This window comes from Notamacropus eugenii, chromosome 2 (assembly GCF_028372415.1).
Source record: "Notamacropus eugenii isolate mMacEug1 chromosome 2, mMacEug1.pri_v2, whole genome shotgun sequence".
Classification (NCBI taxonomy): Eukaryota; Metazoa; Chordata; class Mammalia; order Diprotodontia; family Macropodidae; genus Notamacropus; species Notamacropus eugenii.
The window spans coordinates 306,516,523-306,538,439 of NC_092873.1; the positions used below are offsets into that span (position 1 = coordinate 306,516,523).

The 21,917-nt window shown below is 36.4% G+C and overlaps 1 pseudogene; it reads right to left on the reverse strand.

Annotated features, from left to right (window-relative positions):
- Positions 1-4,201: 4,201 nt before the first annotated feature.
- On the reverse strand, positions 4,202-21,037 carry LOC140523002 (transforming acidic coiled-coil-containing protein 3-like; annotated as a pseudogene).
- Positions 21,038-21,917: the final 880 nt, after the last annotated feature.

Here is a 21,917-nt window from a genome sequence, read left to right on the forward strand (position 1 = left end):
CTCATAAAGTTCGTAAGTTTCTGAGGCTGCATTTGAAATGAGGACAAAAATGTAAAGTATTAAGAAGTCAAAAAATGTTTCCATGAATTAGTTTCAACAACTCAACTTTATAATAACTGTAAAAAAAAACCTGTTAAATTTTTCTGCACAATGCCAGTATTTGGATTTTTTTAAAAGTAAATTTCTTATTGATGCCAATTGAATGGTGTTTATAGCATTTTTATCACAGTGTAGATTCCACCTATTCACTCTACTTTTCTAATTGAATTCTCCTATATGCAAGTACATTTTTTAAAATATTGTCTGTCTTCTGCACTGTTCTTTAAAGTTTGCTATTAAAATATACTAAACTGAGGAGCAGAGCCAAGCTGGCAGAGTAACAGCATGGACTTGCTAGTGCTCTCCCCACAAACCCAGTCAAATACCTGCAAAAAATGACTCTAAACAAATTCTGGAGCTGTACAACCTACAGAATGATGGAGTGAAGCAAATCTCCAGCCCAAGACAGCCTGGAAAGTCTCTGGGAAGTGTCTATTGTGCCATGTTGGAAGCAGAGTGCAGCCTAGTGTGGGCCACACCAGAACAGATAGGACCTGAGTAGGCCTTGGGAGACTGAATCTCTGGCACCTGTGGTGGTTTCCAAACTTGATGACCCCAAAATGCCGAGGACAAATGAGAAGGTCAGTGAAAAAAAACTGTGGGACTTGTGTGAGAATGTGGGTGTTGGAGGAAGTGGAGGAGCCTGCAGCAGCAGAGGCAGCAACAGCAATGACTGTTTCTGGAGCTCTAGGCCTACAGATTGGGGGAGGGAGGAAGTGAGCAACTGACAGTACACCCTCCAACCCCACTGGAAGCAGAGAACTACCTTGAAAAAGAGCTCAATAAAGATGACAATTCTACCTAAATTAATTTACTTATTTAGTGCCATACCAATTAAACTATCAGATAATTATTTTCTAGAGCTGGATAAAATAATATCAAAATTCATCTAGAAGAACAAAAGGTCCAGAATATCAAAGGGACTAATGAAAAGACATGCTTGGGAAGGTGGCCTAGCACTACCAGATCTCAAATTGTATTATAAAGCAGTAATTATCAAAACCACTTGGTATTGGCTAAGAAACAGAAGGGTAGACAAGTGGAATAGACTTGGCACTCAAGACACAATAGGCAAGGAATGTAGCAACCTCCTGTTTGATAAACCCAAGGACCCCAGCTTCTGGGATAAGAACTCACCGTTCGACAAAAGTTGCTGGAAAAACTGGATAACAGTGTGGCAGAAACTAGGCATAGACCCATGCCTGACACCATACACAAGAATAAAGTCCAAATGGGTATATGATCTAGCTATAAAGACTGATACCATGGACAAACTGGAGGAGCAAGGAATAGTATATTTATAAGATTTATGGAGAAGGGAAGAATTTTTTTACTAAAGAAGAGATAGAAAGCATTATTAAATGCAAGATGGATAATTTTGGTTACATTAAACTGAAAAGTTTTTGCACAGCCAAACCCAATGCAACCTAAATTCAGAGGGATGTAGTAAATTGGGAAAGAATTTTTACAGCTAATCTCTGGGATAAAGGCCTCATTTCTAGAATATATAGAGAACTGATTCAAATGTATAACTATACAAGTCATTCCGCAATTGATAAATGGCCAAAGAATATGAACAGGCAATTTTCAAAGGAAGAAATTAAAGATATCTATAATCATATGAAAAAATGCTCCTAATCACTTTTGATTAGAGAGATGCAAATCAAAACAACTCTGAGGTACCACATCACACCTATAAGATTGACAAACATGACAGAACAAGAAAATGATAAATGTTGGAGAGGATGTGGGAGAGCTGGAACACTAATTCATTGTTGGTGGAGCTGTGAGCTCATCCAACCATTCTGGAGAGCAATTTGGAACTATGCCCAAAGGGCTACAAAAACGTGCATATCCTTTGACCCAGCAATATAGCTTCTAGGACTGTATCCTCAAGAAATCCTAAAAGTGGGAAAGGGTCCCACATGTACCAAAATATTTATAGCAGCACTCTTTATAGTTGTCAAAAACTGGAAGTCAAGGGGATGCTCATCAGTTGGGGAATGGCTGAATAAATTATGGTATATGAATGTAATGGAGTACTATTGTGCCATAAGAAATGATGAACAAGAAGACTTCAGGGAGGCCTGGAAGGACTTATATGATCTGATGCTGAGTGAAAGGAGCAGAACCAGGAGAACTCTGTGCACAGCAATGACCACAGTGTGAGAGAGTTTTTTCTGATAGACTTGGAACTTCGTAATAATGCAAGAACTTAAAAAAAATCCCAGTGATTTTCTAAGGTAAAATGCCTTCCACACTTAGAGAAAGAACTATGGAATTCATTCGCAGAATGTAGCAGATCATGTTTGTGTGTGTGTGTGTGTGTGTGTGTGTGTATTATGTTTTGATTTGTTATATGATTTCTTCCATTTATTTTAGTTCATCTACATAGCATAACTATAGTGAAAATGTATTCAATAGGAAAGTATATGTAGATCCTATATAGAAGTGTATGCCATCTTGGGGAGGGAAGGGGGTGGTGTGGGGTAGGTGTGTGTGGGGTTAAAATCTAAATTTAATGGTAGTAATTGTAGAACATTAAAAAAATAAATTAAATTAAATAAAAATAAAGGAAAAGAGCTCAAAAGTCAAGTAAATGGCTGGGGAAATGAGAAAAAACTGGAAAAAGAAGCAGACTATAGAATCTTACTTTGGTGACAAGGAAGACCAAAGTATGCAAACAGAAGACAACAAAGTCAAACTTCTACATCGAAAGCCTCCAAGAAAAATATTTATTGGTCTCAAAAAGGATTTTGAAACTCAATTGAGAGAAGTAGAACAAAAATTGGGAAAACAAATGAGAGTGATGCAAAGAAATCATGAAAAATGAGTCAACAGATTACTAAATGAGACCCAAAAAATTCTGAGGAAAATAACACTTTAAAGAATAGACTAACTCAAATGGCAAAAGAGATTCAAAAAAATCAATGAGGAGCCCTGAAAAGCAGAATTGATCAAATGGAAAACGAGGTCCAAAAGCTCACTGAAGAAAATAATTCCTTCAAGATTAGAATGAAGGAGATGGAAGCTAGTGACTTTTTGAAAAATCAAGAAATCATAAAACAAAGAAATGCAAAACAGCAGACAATGTGAAATATCTCATTAGGAAAACAACTCACCAGGAGAGACAATTCAAAAATTATTAGACTACCTGAAAGCCTTGATTTTAAAAAAAAATCCTAGACACTATCTTTCAAGAAACTATCAAGAAAAACTGTCCTGATATTCTAGAACCAGAGGGTAAAATATATCTTGAAAGAATCCACCAATCACCTCCTGAAAGAGATCCCAAAAAGAAAACTCATAGGAATATTGTAACCAAATTTCAGAACTCTCAGATGAAGGAGAAAATATTGCAAGCAGGTAGAAAGAAAAAAGTCAAGTATTGTGAAAACATAATTGAGATAACACAAGATTTAGCAGCTTCTACATTAAGGGATTGCAAAGCTTATAGTATGATATTTTAGAGGTCAAAGGACGTAATATTAAAACCAAGAATCACCTATCCAGCAAACTGAATAGAATACTTCAGGGGAAAAAAACAGTCATTCAATAATATAGAGGACTTGCAAGCATTCTTGCTGAAACGACCAGAGATGGATAGAAAATTTGACTTTCAAACACAAGAGTCAAGAGAAGCATGAAAAGGTAAACAGGAAAGAGAAATCATAAGGGACTTACTAAAGTTGAACTCTTTACATTCCTACATGGAAAGATCATATTTATAAGTCTTGAGACTTTTCTCAGCATTAAGGTAGTTGGAGAGACTATATACATATAGACAGAAGGCATACAGTGAGTTGAATAGGTAGAGATGATATTTAAAAGAATAAAATTAAGGGGTGAGAGAGGAATATATTGAGAGGAGAAAGAGAGAAATGGAATGGGGCAAATTATCTCACAGTAAAGAGATGAGGAAAAGCTTTTTTCTTTTTTTAACATTTAAGTTTACTAAATTAAAAAAGTACACTTTAGTATATTTGCAACATGGAAAAATAGAGATTAAGAAGGTGCATGTGACGACGACATTTACATAGCTGACAACACTGAAACAAGGAGTGAAAGTGAACAAAGAAGGGAACAATTCCAAATTTCTAGGTCAGATCTTTTCCATCTTTGAAATCAAGTCATGGCAGATTTTCATTAATTAGTCGTTTTCTTTAGTTTTTTGTTCCAGGGTTTTCTCTAGTGATTGAACTCTCATTTGTTCCTTTTTTAAATTTGCTTGTAAAGCCAGAGTCTCAGCTTTCACTTTGCTGCAAACCCAGGCAATTTCTTCATTAGCTAGGTTTAACTTCTGCTCTTCATGAGCCTTCAGGGCTTGGTACCACTGCTCTTCCTTTTCAATTCTTACTAGATAATCTTCCACACATTTCTTCAATGCTTCTTAATTCTTTCAATATCTTTCTAAAACCTCCTTCTGTTTTTCTAGTCATTTGAAGAGGTCAGAGAAAGACTATTCCATGGAAGTCAGGTCTGCTGTGATTTGCTGTTTTTCTGACAAAATCATCTGGATTTCAGCCATTGCAACAGTTTCTGCTTCTGCTTCTGAGCATCTTCCATAAGCTGAATTATTACCCCTTCATATTCTCCCATAATTTTCCCCATTGCTAAATATTCTGCATGGAATTTTTCATATATGTCTTCCAATTCTTGAATTTTCATTTGTTTTTCTTCAACTTCTTGTTTGACTTTTTGCACAGTCACATCCACGTCTTTCTGGCTATACTTCAACACATGAAACAGGCAAATATGTGGCTGTCACAGGAACAACCAAACATTCCAGTCCATCAGAAGGAAGAGTTCCTATTACAGGAAAATTAAGTGTTCCTAGAAAGTCAAATTCATCAAATTTTGCACCATGTTGATTTTCCTGAGTTTGTTTGCTTATGTCCAAAAGGCTGTTTGTTATTTCAGTAGTTACAGGAGCCAGTTTATTAGGGCTTTCTTTCAGGAGTGGGTCAAATTTAAGATATAAAGACTATTTTCTCAAGGCAGATTCCTTAAATGAAGTTCCAAATCGTCAATTTCTATAACCATACCTAAAATTTGTGAAGGAGATATGAAATCCTCTTCAGATATGGAAGTTTCTATCTTGACATTTGCAAGCAATGCATCCTTCTGGGGGAATTCAGAGTCAGTGGTTAATGTTGAACTAACTTGACTGCTTGTGTCAACTGAAGTATCTGAAGAACTTTCTCTTTTCTCCCGATCCCCTGCTATCAAAGTTTTTGTTCCTACTAGAAGCATAGATTCAATAGCAGCAACAGGGGTAGTAACCTGCTGACTTATAGGTATGTCATTAATAACAGTCTCACTAGTCTGCTCCTTGCTGGAAAGACAGTCCTTCTGTGCTACGTGATTCTCTTGAAGCTGAGTGGTTTCATTACTAGATTTCTGGTGATCAGAAATGGAAGACTTCAACTTTTTTTCCAAATGGGTTAAAGTTTGGATCATTAAGCTTGTCCCAATCTAAATGATAAGATCCCTCTGGAAGAGGGTCCAGATTTTCTTTATCCTGACATTTGCTTTCCTTTGCCAAGTTTTTTGTCACTTTCTCCTTGGTCACAGAAAGTTTCTTGGAAAGAGGTTTAATTACAGGGCCCTTTCTTAGTTTACTTGGTGGTGGTCTGACAGTAATGATATTAGAAAAGTCAAATTCTAATTTTATAGGCTGGTCTTTCAAAGACCCAACCACTTGCACAGGATTCTCTTCTACAAGGGGAAGGTTTGGTGATTTAGAATCAACCATCTTTTCTTTCATCATTGTTGACAAAGTCAGAGTAACAAGCTAGCAAATAAAGTGTTGATACACTGGCAGACTAGATGTCATGTTCTGTATTAGAAACTGGTTCTTCAGGCTGTACAGAGTCCAAATATAACTTTTATCCTTCCTTACTGGATACCACTTCATTCATAATAAGATTCTGGGTTACCACACTGCCATCAGACTCAAGCTGATTCTCTATTTATTTCATCAGGGTTTTTGTCAGTCAATGAAGCAGATCTTACACTATCACTTTTCTCTGAGATTTTTTTCAGGGCTTATAGAAGATTTTATTCCTGGTGACCCTTTAAAGCCTTCATCATTCAATGAGTAACAGTTAATTTCTTCTAAAATAATTTCAGAGTCAGTTACTACTAGAGACTTTAATGAACTTTCAAAAGACCTTGGAATCTGGAACTAGTTTACAAATGAATGAAGATCCTCCAGACCATTCAAATCAATATTGTAGCTGCCACTGCTTTTCATTGGCATCAGATCATCTGGATAAGAGGCAGGATTTGTTTTTTGTTTTTGAGGATCTTCAATCATAGTTTTCCCATCCACTTCGTTGGCTACCTGCTGATTTTTTTCATATCTTGATGCAGGAGGATGAGTATTCTTTAAATCATCTGTACAATCATCCAGAGTAAAAGAGTTCTGAATTTTACCTGTCAGAGTCGGGCTCAAAATTCTGTTTCTCTGTGGATCCCGGAAAGCAGTTTGAAAAATTACTTTCACAACCTTTGCTATATTTTTAGTGGCACATTTTCTTTCTGGGATGTACGAAAAATTGATGATCTTCCTATAAGGTCCAGTGGTGAAAACAGGAAGTCACAAGTTTCTGCAGTTATATCACCACAAACGTTTTTGCCATTTAAGATCTGCAGACTCGTTCTGCCAGGTTATGGCCTGTAGGCCGTGAGTGCAGATGAGGGAGGAGAAGGGATCCTGAAAGGGGGATGGGGAGGTGCCGGCTTGTGGAACCTCCTGAGCAATGGTGCTGACTATGCCTGGACAAGAAAAACCTTCTTCAATGGAGGGGAAGAGGGAGGAGGTGAGAGGGGAAAAGTGAACCTTACTCTGATCACATTTGGCTTAAGGAGGGAATAATATGTACACTCAATTTGGTGTGAAAATCTTACACTACAGGAAAGTAGGAGGGAAGGGGATAAACAAGGAGTGAGAGGGGATGATAGAAAGGAAGGCAAATGGGAGGAGGGGGTAATTAGAAGTAAATACTTTTGAGGGGGGATAGGGTAAAAGAGAACAGAATAAATGCAGAGCAGGATAGAATGGAGAGAAATATAGTTAGTCTTTCACAATATGACTGTTACGGAAGTGTTTTGCATAACTGCACATGTGTAACCTATGTTGAATTGCTTGCCTTCTCAGTGGGGATGGGTGGGGAGGGAGGGAGGGAGAGTAGTAGGAACTCAAAGTTTTAAAAATGAATGTTAAAAATTGTTTTACAAGCAACTGGGAAATAAGGTACACAGGCAATGGGGTATAGAAATCTGTCTTGCCCTACAAGAAAATAGGGGGGATGGGGATAAGAGAAGGGAGGGTTGTGATAGAAGGGAGGGCAGATTTGGGGAAGTGGTAATCAGAATTTATGATGTCTTGGGGAGAGTGGAGGGGAGAGATAGGGAAAATTTTTGAACTCAAAATCGTGTAGAAGTGTCTGTTGAAAACTGAAAATAAATAAATTTTTAAAAAGAAATAAAATATATACTAAACTAAAAAAAAGGCATTCTATGGTGCCATTTAGTTGGGGCTGGGGCAGGTGGTAGGAGGTGAAGACAAGAGGGAAAATATTAATTTGAAGGATAAATGAAGACTTCACTTCCTAAGAGGATCCTTGAATTGAGATATGGATTCTGCAAGGTGGAGATGAAGAGGAAGTGTATTTCAGGGTTGAGCGATGGCTTCTATGAAAGGATAGAAGCAAAACGAGTCATGCTAGGTTTGGGGAGCAGCAAGCAGTTCATTTTGCTTGGGAGACAGAGTTCATGAACAGGAATAATAAAATTAGAGAACTAGGTTGGAGTTAGATTGTGGCGGTACTCCTTGAGTGCCAGGTTAAGGACTATGCAATTTATTCTAGAGTAACAGAAAGCTACTGATGCTAAGGGGAATACCATGGTTAAACTAATGCTTTAGGAATATTGTTTTCCAGCTGTGTAAAGAATAGATTAGGAAGGGGAGAGAATAGAAGCAGAGAAATTAATAAAGAGGCAATTATAGTAGCCTAGGGTAGAGATGATAATAGTGGTGGCTGAGTGAGTGGGAAGAAAGTAATGGGCAAAAGAGGGAAATGTTCATTGTCAGCAGAAGAGTAAACTGATCCATCCTTTTGGAGAGCAATCTGGAATTAGGCTGAAAGAGTTATCAGACTGCCTATACCGTTTGACTCCCAAACACTGATGTAGTTCTGGAAATGTTTGGGAGGCTCCAAAGAAAAGCATGGGAGAGAAAAGGTTTTAGGCTGACTACCAAACTTAAGGTCTACAGAGCCATTGTGCTGACCTCATTGTTGTATGCTTGTGAAACTTGGACAGTCTACCAGCACCATGTCAGGAAACTGAATCACTTCCATTTGAATTGTCTTAGCAAGATTCTGAAGATCACCTGGAAGGATAAGATACCAGACACTGAGGTCCTTACTTGAACTAAATTACTAAGCATTCAAATTCTGCTTCAGAATTTAACTATGATGGGCTGGCCACATTGTTCGAATGCAAAATGTACACTTGTAAAATAAGACTATTTTATGGAGAACTCACACTAGGCAAGCATTCACATGGTGGTCAGAGGAAGCGATACAGGGACACTCCCAAAGTCTCTCTTAAGAACTTTGGAATTGTGTAACATGGGTGACACTGGCACAGATACATTCAGATGTGTTGCATGCCCACATCAGAGAAGGTGCTATGCTTTATGAGCAAAGTAGAATTAAGACAGCTCAAAGGAAATGCAGTATGTGCAAATTTGGAGTATCCACCCCAAATGTTCACTTGGACTATTTGTGCCTGACTTGTGGTAGAGCATTCTGAGCTCGTTAGTCTGATCAACCATGGTCAGACACATTCAAACTTGACTTTAGCACAGTGATGCCATTTTGGTCCTCTTCAAGAACAAACGACAACAACCAACCAACCAACTATTTGACCCAGCAATGCCACTACTAGGTCTATTTCCAAAGATGATTGTTGTGTTCATCCTTCATTTTCAAAGAGGACCACGACATCAGAGAAATGATGACATGACTTGCACTTGACTTTGTTTTGAGTGAGGAAGGGCTATGCAAGGTCACTAGACTCACTTTCTCCTCCTTAGCCATCTGGTGATGTCATGGTCCTCTTGAAAAACCAAAGATCATTAGGGAAAAAGAGAAAGAACCAATAAATTCTAAAAGGATTTTAGCAGCTCTCTTTCTGTTGGTAAAGAACTGTAAATCGCAGGGATGTCCATCAATTGGGGAATGGCTGAATAAGTTGTGGTATGATTGTGATGGAATGCATAAGAAATGATGAGCTCATTGATTTTAGAAAAATGTAAAAAGACTTACATTAAATAAAGAAGAGCAAAATGAGCAGAACAAAGGGAACATTGTCTACAGTAGCAGCAATATTGTTTTAAGAATGACTTTGAGTGAATAAACCATTTTGACTATATTCAAATTAGCAATAAAGGGCATATGAAGAAAGATACTGTGTGCATCCACAGAAAGAACTGATAAATAGAAGTATGTATACAGTAATTTTACATGCATATATCTATTTGTGTCTAGTGGTACGCATCTCTAATGTGAGGAAGGGAGGAAGAAAAAAAGGGAAAAAAGAAAAAAAAGGTACATGATAATTTTATTCTATATTTTAAAGGAATAGCAAGATGCATGTAATAGATTTGCAGCTTCATGTGCAATCATCTTTTTTATTATACTGTATTATGGAAATACTTTTTTATTCCATAAATTAAAGATAAAATAAATTTTAAAAACCAAGACATGTTGTGAAAGTTTAAAAAATGTGCACTGAAGTTGGATATGGGGAGAAAGAAGGAAAGTATTAGCAATGAATCCAAAGTTCAAAACCTCAGATTCAACAGAAATAGGGAAGTTTGAAGAAGCAAGGCGTCTGAGGGGTAAAGTGATGCATATGAGATACAGATAGCACTTTAATATTATGCATACATTTGGAAATGTAGGACTGGATCTAGTTCAGGGGAGAAATCAGGGCTGGGCATCTAGGTCTGGGAGTTACTTGCTTAAGAAATTATAGTTGAAGATGATGTAGAGAAAGAAGAGATAAGAGTACAGGGCAGAACCTTGAGGGGTATCCATACTTAGGAGGTAGCAAATGGTAATGAAGCAAAGGAGATTGATATGCAAAGTTCAGACTTATTTTTATAGAATCTTAGTTGGTAGAGATCTTGGAAATTATCTAGTACAATATCCCACCCAAAACAGGGATTGCCTTTGTAGCATCCCTCTCCCCCCAGCCTCTCCAGACCAAACTATCTGTTCAACTTCTGAATATCTTCAGTGATGGAGGACTCACTATTAGTATCTTCAGTTACTTGTGGATATTAGAATAATCTTTCTTATGTTAAAATAAAATATACCTTCCTATAAATTCAAGACATTTGTCTTAATTCTATCTCTGAAACCATACAGAATAAATAAATCTAATTCTTCTTTCATAAGAAATACTCTCAAATATTTCAAAGATAGCTACTGTGTCTCTCACAGTTAGATGGCACAGTGGATAGAACACTGGGCTTGGTCTTACTGAGTTCAAATCTGGCTCCAGACACTTAATAGCTGAGCAAGTCACTTAATCCCATTTGCCTCAGTTTCCTTATTTGTAAAATGAGAAGGAAATGATAAACCTCTCCAGTGTATTTGCCAAGAAAACCCCAAAGGAGGTCAAAGTGTATGACATGACTGAAAAGACTCAACAACACAACTATGTCTCTCAAATTATATCTTCATCAGGCTAAATATTGATTCTTTTAACTATTGTTCAGGTGAATAATTTTAGTTTTCCCCACTATATTGGTTGCCTCTTAGATATATTCCAGTTTCCCAGTGTTTTGGTGGTTAAATTATGTCAAATATGTGGGCGCTCCTTTCCATGGTATACACTACAATCCACGTATGCCTTCTCATCCTATTCAATTCTTGTACATTACCTCCCAGAAATCCTTCTAAGAAGATCTACCAAAAATGTTACAGCCCTTCCTCTAGTTCTCCCAATATTCCCTGGGTACTAATATCACATTTGAGCTATCTATCTACCATCCCTTGTGCTTGCTACAGTGTCAGCCTACTTTCTTTTCTGATCATACATATCCTAGATGAAATATTTTAATAAATTTTTTATTGATAACATAAATAACAAGAGTGGTTAAAAGTTTATATGAGAAAGGCAATGTGGTATAATTGTTAGCTAACCTGGAATCCAAGAAGATCTGAGCACAGGTCCCATCTCTGACACATGCACTGACTTTGAGGCTTTGGGCAAGTCATAACCTTTCAGTGTTCTAGGAAACTCTCTAAGATTATACATTTCAGAAAAAACTTCTAACTTGCATTTATAAAAGGAGTTTCCTCAGCATGAAATTACCCATACCAGTAAAATCACAGGCTTAGTCCCTAATAAATACACACACATATATATGGCATATATATGTATATGTATATATTATATATGTGTGTGTGCATGCAAATGTGTATAAATATGTATGTAAATGTGTATATATGTATATATATGCATATATATATAATTTGATACTCACAACAACTTTTTGTGGTAGGTGATATTATTATGCCCATTTTACAGATGAGAAAACAGAAACTTAGTGAAGATAGGTGATTTGCCCAAGGTAACACAGTAAGTATCTTAAGTAGAGTCAAAATTAGGTTTTCCTGACACCAAGTCTATTTATAACAACTCTTCATGTCTTTTGTTTTTAAATTTTTCCATTGCTGAATGTATTCTTTCTCTTTCTCTGCTTCTATGAAAAGAGTTGTAATGAAAAGATGGGATCTTTATTTTTATATGGACCCCTTTGTGTTTAAATAAGTGGTGTTTTGGGTAGGAGCCATTTCAGTTACTTTCTTCATATGGTTCCAAATGTTTTCTATAATTGTTGGACTATTTCATAGCTCTACCAACAATCCACTTGTGTCACTGTTTTTTACTGTTCCTGTCTTTGTCATCTTTGTCCATTTGCGGGGTATGAGGTAATACCTCAAAAAAATTTTTTTTATTTGCATTTCTCTTAGTATCAATTATGTGAAGCATTTTTTTATGTGGTTGTTAATAGTTTGTAATTTTTCTTAGGAAAGCCTTTCCTATCCTTTGACTATTAGGGGAAGCATTTTGTACATTCATCTTTCTATTAATTGATTGATCAATCAGTCAATAGATCTAGATATCTCTAACTCTGTATGAAACTCTGAGTTGTTCCTCTACCTTGTATATGTGAACCTTATCAGAGAAATCTGATACAAAAGATTTATACACCCACCCCAACTTCTCTTCCTACCTGAAGAATATTAATTTTGTTTATGCAAAAGTTTTTTAATGTCATACAATGGAAATGATCTCTTTTATGTTTTGTAGCATATTTTGTTGCTTATTTTTTTAAGAATTTGCCCCCTAACCATAGCTTTACAAGGTTCTTGGTTTAATTCTCTTCTAATTTTTTTTTTTTTAATGAAATGACCTTTACTATTTCAGTGACATATCACCTTTGAATTTATTCTGGTACGGATATTCTGGTGTCAGATATTCTAAATCTAATTTTTTGCCAGACAGTTTTCCAATGTTATTAGCAATTCTTGTTGCATATGGAACTCATCTCTAGGTAATTTATGTTTTTATCTGCTCCCATTTTTTTACTGCAGAAGAAGAACTCATACTAAGACATAAAAAAGACATAGGCAAATATAGAAGAGCAGAAATTCTGTCTATTTGTAGACTATACTGAAAACATATCCCATCATGTAGTGAAGATGGGATCAGGCTTGATATCAAGAAGATTTAAGCTCCCATTCTACCTTTGACAACATACTATTTGTGTGACTGTGGAATCCCTTAATTTATACATGACCCAGGCAATTCTCTAAAATTATGAGATGTAGGCAAGTTGTTGATCTTGCATGACTGTGGGGAATTCCTCCCAGCGGGAATATATTGTGTGGATGAAATCATTGGTCTGGATTCCACCCTCCTCCAAAAAATCAACAAATTAATAAAATGATACAATGAATAAAAGTTGTAAACATCCATGGGAAAATTTTAATGACCGTATTAATAATAATAATAATTAAGTGAAAAAGAAATTTATGAAAACAATGAAATGAACAAATCAAAGATAATATGATTGGATACTACATATTTGAATCTATAGATTTTTGTTAAAGCAATATACCCAGGTACATTCATAAGGAAGAGAGAAAGTGAATGAGCAAATGAATGGATCAATGAAAAAAATATTAAGTACTTACTAGACACAAAAAAGCAACAAACTATGCTCAGTTCCAGGTATACAAGTGGAGAAGCAAGACAGTCCTTGATGTCAAACACCTCATATTCTAATACAAGAGACAATTCATATGATAAATTTTAGCAGCAAGACAGAGGGATAGGTCCAATAGTCCTTAGGGTACTGAAGTAAAGCAAATTATAAACAGGTCTAAGCCAATACATTTGAGAATCTAAAAGAAATAAATGATTATCTATATAAGTACAAAATACAAATATTAAAAAAGAGAAAGAGCCTAAATAGACCAGTCTTAAAATGAGACCATTACAAAATTTCTCTCAAAATTTCTTTGTAAAAGATAATCAAGCCTAGTGAATCTACACTTAAATTCTTTGCTTGTATTTGAACTTCTTTTGTTCAATTACATTTAACAAACATTTATCAAGTTCTTATTATGTGCCAAACAATTTGTAGGGTGGTAAGGATACAGAGCAAAAAAACTGTGTTCCCTGCCTTCAAAGAGCTTACATTTTACTAGGGTGAAATAATATGTACATGGAGAAGTAAATATAAAAGATATACAACGTTAATACAAGGTAATTCTAACAGAAGATGGTCTCTAACAACTAGAGGGACTCAGGAAGGGCCTCATGTAGGAAAAGACTCCTCCAGATAGTTAGGAATTCCAAGAAGCAGAGATGAGGAGGGAGTGCATTAGAGGTAAGGGGCTATATCCATCGCCTGAACAAAGGCACAGAGGGAAGAAAGAATTTTGTCTGTGATAAACAGCAAGCAGCAAGTTTGACTGAAATACAGAGTATATGAAGGGGAGTAATGTGAAATCAATCTGGAAAGTCATGTTGGAGCTTATAGACTTGAGTTTGGAATTTATCTTACAGACAATATGGAGCCACTGAAGCTCCTTGAGAAGAGTTTCATAATGCTTCAGGAACATCAGTCTGGTAACTGTTTAGAGTCATGGATTTAAAAAGGGGAAAGGCTGGTTGTAGCAGTTTTGGAAAGATATAACGAAGGCCTGAAGTAGGGTGGTGACTAGATGCATGGAGAGAAAGGGCCAGATGCTCTGAGAAATGTTACGAAGGGGGAACTTAATGAGACTTGAAAACTGATTAGATAGGGTAGAGGGTGAAGGAGGAAGAAGAGTGGGGAAAAAAAGAGGGATTCAGTTTGTTCTGCCAGCTTCCAGGGGAGATTTTGGTAGAAGTTTCAGAGAAGTCTATTTTGGCTCAACGAAATGAAAATTTTCTTGTTGATAGAACTGTCCAAAACTTCCACAGGCATACTGGGTGGGGCTATACACATCCTTCTCCCCCCACAGCCAATTCTGATAATCTTCCAACTGAGGCCACATGACACCTGCCAGTGATACTGCAGAGCTGATTCCTATTCTGGGTATCATTTAAACTAGACACCTTCTGGAGTGTCTTCCAATTTTGAGGATCTCTGATTCTCAAGAACAAACCAAGTTCATAATAACACACAAATGCATTAGGATGGAGTGAAACAAAGGAAATATTATATGATATTTGTAAGGAAAGGTTGCTACAGTCAGCGAAAGGCAGGGAAGACTCAGCAGGAAGAATGTAGATTGGTTTTTACAAATGGACCCCTGTTAGACCAAAAGAGGAACATGAATCCTTCCAGGAATAGGGAAGAGTTTGAACACTGGCATTCAAGTGGGAAAGCTCAGGGATGATAGACCTAGAAGAAAATCCTTCCTTTAGTAACTACTTGTGCTTCTCACATAAGCTCCCTGGCCTTGATTTCCTAACCTGTAAAATGAAGGTCTGAAGTCCTTTTCAGCCTAGCTCAATGATAATGTTTGAAGAGTAGAAGTAGTCAGCTCTGTCAGGGGTATAGCATTTCTGGAGGGCAGAAATAAAAGAAAAAGGTTGAAAAGTCAGGTAGTTCCAGATGATATAGTTTCTTTTGTACTAGTACAAGTTTAAATTGTGTTTGATAGTCAAGAAGGAATTTTTCAAGATTTGGAATATGACCAGTTCTATTTAAATAGAATTTTATTCTGGTAATGTTATGAAGGCTAGACAGGGAGAGCAATGTGTGATGGTAGTGGAAAAAGAAAAGAGGAGACAGACACAAAAGAGGATGAAAAGAGAGAGGTGATGGAACTTAGTCATTGATTGGATATGAGAATTTTCAAACATGAGGAACTGAGTGAATACCAATTTATTTGGCAGATATAGTAAAAACAGTCAAAAGAAGAAGCAGATTTAGCAGGAAAGATCCAGGGAAATTATTCTATGGACAGCCTTGAGTTCAGAAGAGAGGTCAGAGATCCATACTTCAGCTTCCCAATATATAAATCAGGGAGAATATAATTCAACTCAAATAATCAATTATCAGGATATTTATTAAGTGATTGTTATAGATATGGCACTTTGCTGAGAACCAGAGAACTTTCCAAATGTAGCTTCTAGGGCTACTGTGAGTAATATCTAATGAAAACAGCTATAAATTTATTTATGAGATCCAAAGTTATTTTATAGATGCTGAGCAACAATACCCACACGTGGATGAGTCATTAAAAACTGCTTTGTGAGCTCTGGAAAACTGAGGCAGCATTGTAAGGGCTGTGTTTTGGAATGAAGAATGAACCCATGGTTTGAAATGAAGAAACCCTCACTGTGAGATCAACATATGAGTTGCCTTTGGGGCTTAAGTTTGGTCAAAAGTGGGAGGTAGCATGGTGTAAAATAAAGAAGGTTAGATAGAGATTTACAAAGAACCAGGGTTTAAATCCTGGTTCTGCCAACTTCCAACTGTGTCATCTTGAGCAAGTCGTTTTGCTTCCTTTTGTGTTAGTTTTCCATTTAGTCAGAGCACCACAACCACCATCTTCCCTGACATCCCTATGGAGTTAGCTCAGGACCCTGAACCCAAGAACCTTGAGAATAACAATGCCTTTAGATCACTGTTCTTGCCTTCAGCCTAGCTCCTATAGCTATCCTCTGGGAAAGCAACTTCTGTGGAGATGGGGGCAGACATACCCACCAACTGCCACCTATGGAGCCTTGCCTTTCCTACACTGCAGGCAAATCTAGCTAAAGCAACAAGATACGTTGAGGGAGTGACAAGAGACAGCATGTACCAGACAAGACAAACTAGCATCCACACCTTGGTCACCACTTCCCCCATGACACTGATGAAGATGGACCTGAACCCTGAACTCAAGAGCCTTGGAAATAGCTGTGTCATTCAGGCCATTGATTCAATTTCTACATTGGGAGAAATCACTGTGGAGAAGAGGACCACATTTTTTGCTACTACTAAAACCAACTGTTGATCAGCCACCAATGATGGAAAGGTAAGTCTCAAAGCCTTTAAAGTGGCAGCACCTCCTCCCAATTGATCACAGATTCTACTTTCATCCCAGCCATAATCCTGGGAAGCAACCATCATATTGATGAAGTTCTGTTACCTGTTTCTGTGGGTACTATAACCAAAGCTACTGAAGAGCCAGATAACAAAGTTCTTGCCATCAAAGTCTTTGGTACTACCAAACAGCTGTACATCAGAAACTGAAATGATTTTATTAGTGGAAATGATATTAAAGACAAGATATTTCTCTCTGTTTAGCCACTGCACCTAATGAGACCTTTGCATAGACTCATGGCTAAAACGTTCCATGTGTATTGTCTCTTCTACTAGAATGTAAACTCCTTGAAGGCAAGGACTACCTTTGGTTTTATTGGTATTCCCAGTATTTTGTACATAGTAGGTATTTGATAAATATCAATATCATTCATTCATCATGATTTATTCATTAATCTGTAAAATCAAGGAGTTGAACTAGATAATCTTTAAGATTCATCAAAATAAGTTATTTAGAAATTAGCCACTTAGGATCAGATCATCTCCTTTTTATAGGGCTACTGATAAAGTATTCAAAACATTAGCTAGTGTTGTCAAGTATAACTGAGCATTTCAAAAATTATTAGAAATCCAAAGCTACAACTGGAGTTGAGGATGGAAGGAATAAGTTTTGCAATGGGGCTTTGGAAATGTTGGGGGAAAAGGAATAAAAAAACCTAAAAAGAAGGTGAGAGGGGATAAGGATAAGAGAGGGAAAAAGAATAGGATAATGGCTAGAGGGATTTAAAAGACCAAGGGCCTTCAATATGTGAAGATGTAAAGAAACGATCAGAGGCAAGAAGAGACCTGGTTCTTAAAGCCATATAGCCTTGCTGAACCCATCATTGCCAATATATGTGAAGAAATGACCCCAGCAGATTTGGTGTACAATACAAATTAGGTGAAAGAACTGTCCTAAATAAGACAAGAGGTTATGATTTCATTGAAAAATAAAGTATTCTTCTTGCTTGGAATTATTTCTCCTCTCTCTCTCTCTCTCTCTCTCTCTCTCTCTCTCTCTCTCTCTCTCTCTATCTCTGTCTCTCTCTCTGTCTCTCTCTCTCTCACTCCTTCTCACCCTTTTAACTACTACTTAAGCATTCAATTTTTTTTATTTTTTATTTGTCATGTTCTGATATTGGGATATTGAAATCTCCTATTTTTTTTTCAATTTTTTTCATATGAGATTTAGCTTTTCCCTTATTAATTTAGCTTCTGTGATATTTAGTGCATGGATATATATGTTGTGCAAATTCAAAATCAAGATGCTTATACTATTTAATAGCACATCTCTAACACTGCATAATTTCCATCTTAATTTTTTCTAGTGGGATTCAGTTTTTGTTACATAATGAATACAACTCCTTATTTTCTTGAACTAAACATTATATGACAAATTTTAACCTGTTCTTTGGACCTTTTTTGCATTATATGTATATCCTTCAGATGACATAATACTAAATGCAGACTTTTTTTTATCCATTTCATAACCATTTGAAAAAGAATCCAACCTATATGCAATACCCTGCAACTATAACTTAGGTTAAAAACTTTCCTCTTAGCTGTTACTCATTTTATAAGAAAAGATTATTAATTGAGTCAGAAGAGACTATCAATTATGTTTTTAAAGTGAACAAAAGGACCCAAAGGCTATAAAATTGTGCATACCCTTTGACTGAGAAATATCACTTCTAGGTCTATATCCCAAAGGGATCATAAAAATGGTCAAACGACCCATGCGCACAAAATTTTTTATAGCAACTCTTTTTTTGTGGTGGCAAAGAATTGAAAAATGAGAGGATGTCCATTAATTGGGGAATGGCTGAACAAGCTGTGGTGTATGAATGTAATGGAATATTATTGTGTTGTAAGAAATGATGAGCAGGCAGATATTATTGTGTTGTAAGAAATGATGAGCAGGCAGACTTCAGAAAAACATGCAAAGGCTTACATGTACTGATGTTGAGTGAAATGAACAGAACCAGGAGAACACTGTACACAGTAAAAAGAACATTATGTGATGACTGACTTTGATAGACTTAGCTCTTCTCAGCAATACAACGATCTAAGACAGCTCCAAAAGACTCATGATGATGGAAAATTCTATCCATGTACAGAGAAAGAACTTTGGAGTCTGAATGCAGATGAAAGTATATTATTTGCTCTCCTTTTTTGTTGTTTTGTTTTTCTCTTTCTTATGATCCTTCCATTAGTTCTAATTCTTCTTTATATCATAACTAATATGAAAGTATGTTTAATCTAAGTATATAAGTAGAGCTTAGATTCAGATTCAGATTGTACACCATCTTGGAGAGGGGGAAAGAGAGGGGGAGAAAATTAAAACTCAAAATCTTATGGAAGTGAATGTTGAAAACTAAAAATAAATTATATTTTTAAAAATAAGAGAAATTTTTTTAAAAATTAAAATGCATTGAAAAAGGATAGCTTTTTGTCCTAATATTGTTAAAAATGGCTTCAGAAACCCCCTCAAAAAATAAAGTGAACAAAAGGAAACAAAACTAAAAGCAAAATCTGCATGTTATTTTCTAAAACTTTGAGATTCTTTCTTTATAAAGAAAGGTTGGAGAAGAAGAACTTGAAGCTCAAAGGTTAAGAAGCTTGGAAATCTGGCCAAAGTTTGGTTAGTACCCATTATATCTAGAGATTTTGAGAGCCATGACTCCTAAAAGGGTCATGCCAAAGGTGTGTGGATACAACTGATGTGGCATGCCACTGAACTGGATAAACTTATTGATTTCATCAGGTACCCCCAAATACCACATGGGATGTCCTATGTCAATCATTGGGAAGGTATTTGTGTAAGGTCTCAAGAACAAAGGAGCTAACAATTTAATATGTTAGAGTAAACCTGGGGTGGATTTGAAAGAAGAGAACCAGAAAGATGAGTTCATTCACCAAAAAAATTCATAAACTTGCAGTTTACCTCAGATTACAAGGCATCTGCTAATTTTCATTACAAATAGTGGAGTGTATTATAAGAAGGTGTGACTTAATTTTGATTGACTGAGTCTAAGGCAATGTAATTAAATTTACTACACCTATTCTCAAGACAAACAAACATCCTGCCGGTTACCCAAGTATGGGAGAGGTGATTCAGATCTAATCTTAAAAGCAGATGATAATTAGAGACAATAAGTTCCTGACTGCTGTATCATGAAAAACAGAAGAAGATTTCAGTTTTCTCTTCTATTAGGTCAACAATGTGTTTGTTGTCAGAGGTGAGAAAATACAAAGTTTTCTGTGGGAGTGAGTGAAGGCATTTTAGAAATGGGAGGTTGTTGACTATGCTTTCCTGAGCTTCTTTGTTTTTGCATTCCAAGCTTGTATTGGTCTGATCAGCCACAGTCTGACTCATTGTAACTTGATTTTAACATATTGATGCCATTTTGGTCCTCTTCAAAAATGAAGGACAACAACCAACCAACCAACCTTCTTTGTAAACTTTATATCTGGATCAGGAAGTATGAAGGAAAAGGTTTAGGGGAAGGCAATTAGCATTTATTAAATACCTACTATGGCCAGGCATAGTATTAAACAATTTACAATTATTGTCATATTTGATTCTCACAACAACATTGGGAGGTAGGTGTTGTTATCATTCCCATTTCACAGTTGAGGAAACCAAGGCAAAAAGAGGTTAAATGACTTGCCTAGAGCCCAGGTCTAGTGTCCTATCCATTGTGCTACTAGCTGCCCATAAAAAAAATAAATAGCTAACATTCGTAGATTTAAGATTTACAAAGTGCTTTATGTTTTTGCTCCTCATGACTACATTCAGAGGTAGGTGCTATTATTATCCTTATGAATGAAGTTAAGTAACTTAATCCCTCAACTAATAAATGACAGAAGAAGGATTTGAACTCACATCTTCCTGACTCCAAGTGCAGTATTCTATCCATTGCACCAACTAGCTGCCTTCTCATAGCATAAACAAAGTAAACCCTTATGGAAATAAGGGCAAAGTGTACTGTGATGGTATGAAGGAAAAAGATACACTTGAGATGAGCCTAAAACTAGTGGAATGGTTAAGGTAACCATTCAATATCCTCCATGAGCCCTAAGATTCTCTGATTGCAAAATGATCTATTTCAGGACAAGGAAATCTTAGTAAATTAGAAATTTTTTGCTTCAAGATTCCTCCCTCGAAATTCTTGTGCATTATTCCTATCACTAGGTATTAATTTTTTAACTGATAATTTTTAACATTAATTCTCATAGAACTTACTCTCTTTGGCTATTACAGTAGTGTACATGAGACATGATGACGGCCTGAATTAGGTCTATGGTTCTATATGTGATGGAGAAGAGAAAATGGATGAGAGAGACACAGTGGAAGTAAAATTGATAGGAGTTTGGCAACTGACTAGATGTGGTGGGTGAAGGAGAGGAAAGAATGACTAGAAACATGGTGATGCCATTGATAGAAATTGATCTTGTTGGGGATTCCAAGAGACAGAGATGAGAAAGAAGTCTATTCTAGGCATGGGGCCAACAAGAGTGAAAACATGGATATTGGAGAAAGTGCATAGGCCAGTATGACTGAACCATAGAATGTGTGGAGAGGAGTAATGTGTAAAAAGGCTAGAAAGGTAGAAAAGGATTTGATCATGAACTTTCAAAGCCAGATCAAAGAATTTATTTTTAATCCTAAAGGTAATAGGGCAGCTAGGTGCTATGGATAGATCACCAGTCTGGAGTCAGGAAGACCTGAGTTCACATCTATCTAGCCTTAGATACTTACTATCTGTGTGATCCTGGGCAAGTCACTTAACTCTGCCTCAATTTCCTCATCTGAAAGATAAGTTGGAGAAGGAAATGGCAAAAACAAAACAAAACAAAAGAACAAATGGGATCATGAAGAGTTAGAGACAACTGAACAACAACAAAAGGTAATAAGAAACCATTGAGTAAGGCAGTGATATGATCACATCTATAATTTAGGAAAATCACTTTGATGATTGCCAGTGGTAAAGACTTGAGGCATAAAGCTATAACAATAGTCTAGGTGAGAGATAAGGATGGCCTAAATTAGGGTAGTGGCTACTTTAGTGGAGAGAAGGGATATAAGTGAGATGTGGAGATAAATAAAACAATATTAGGCAACTGATTGGATATGCAGGGTGAGAAAATAAGGAGTCAA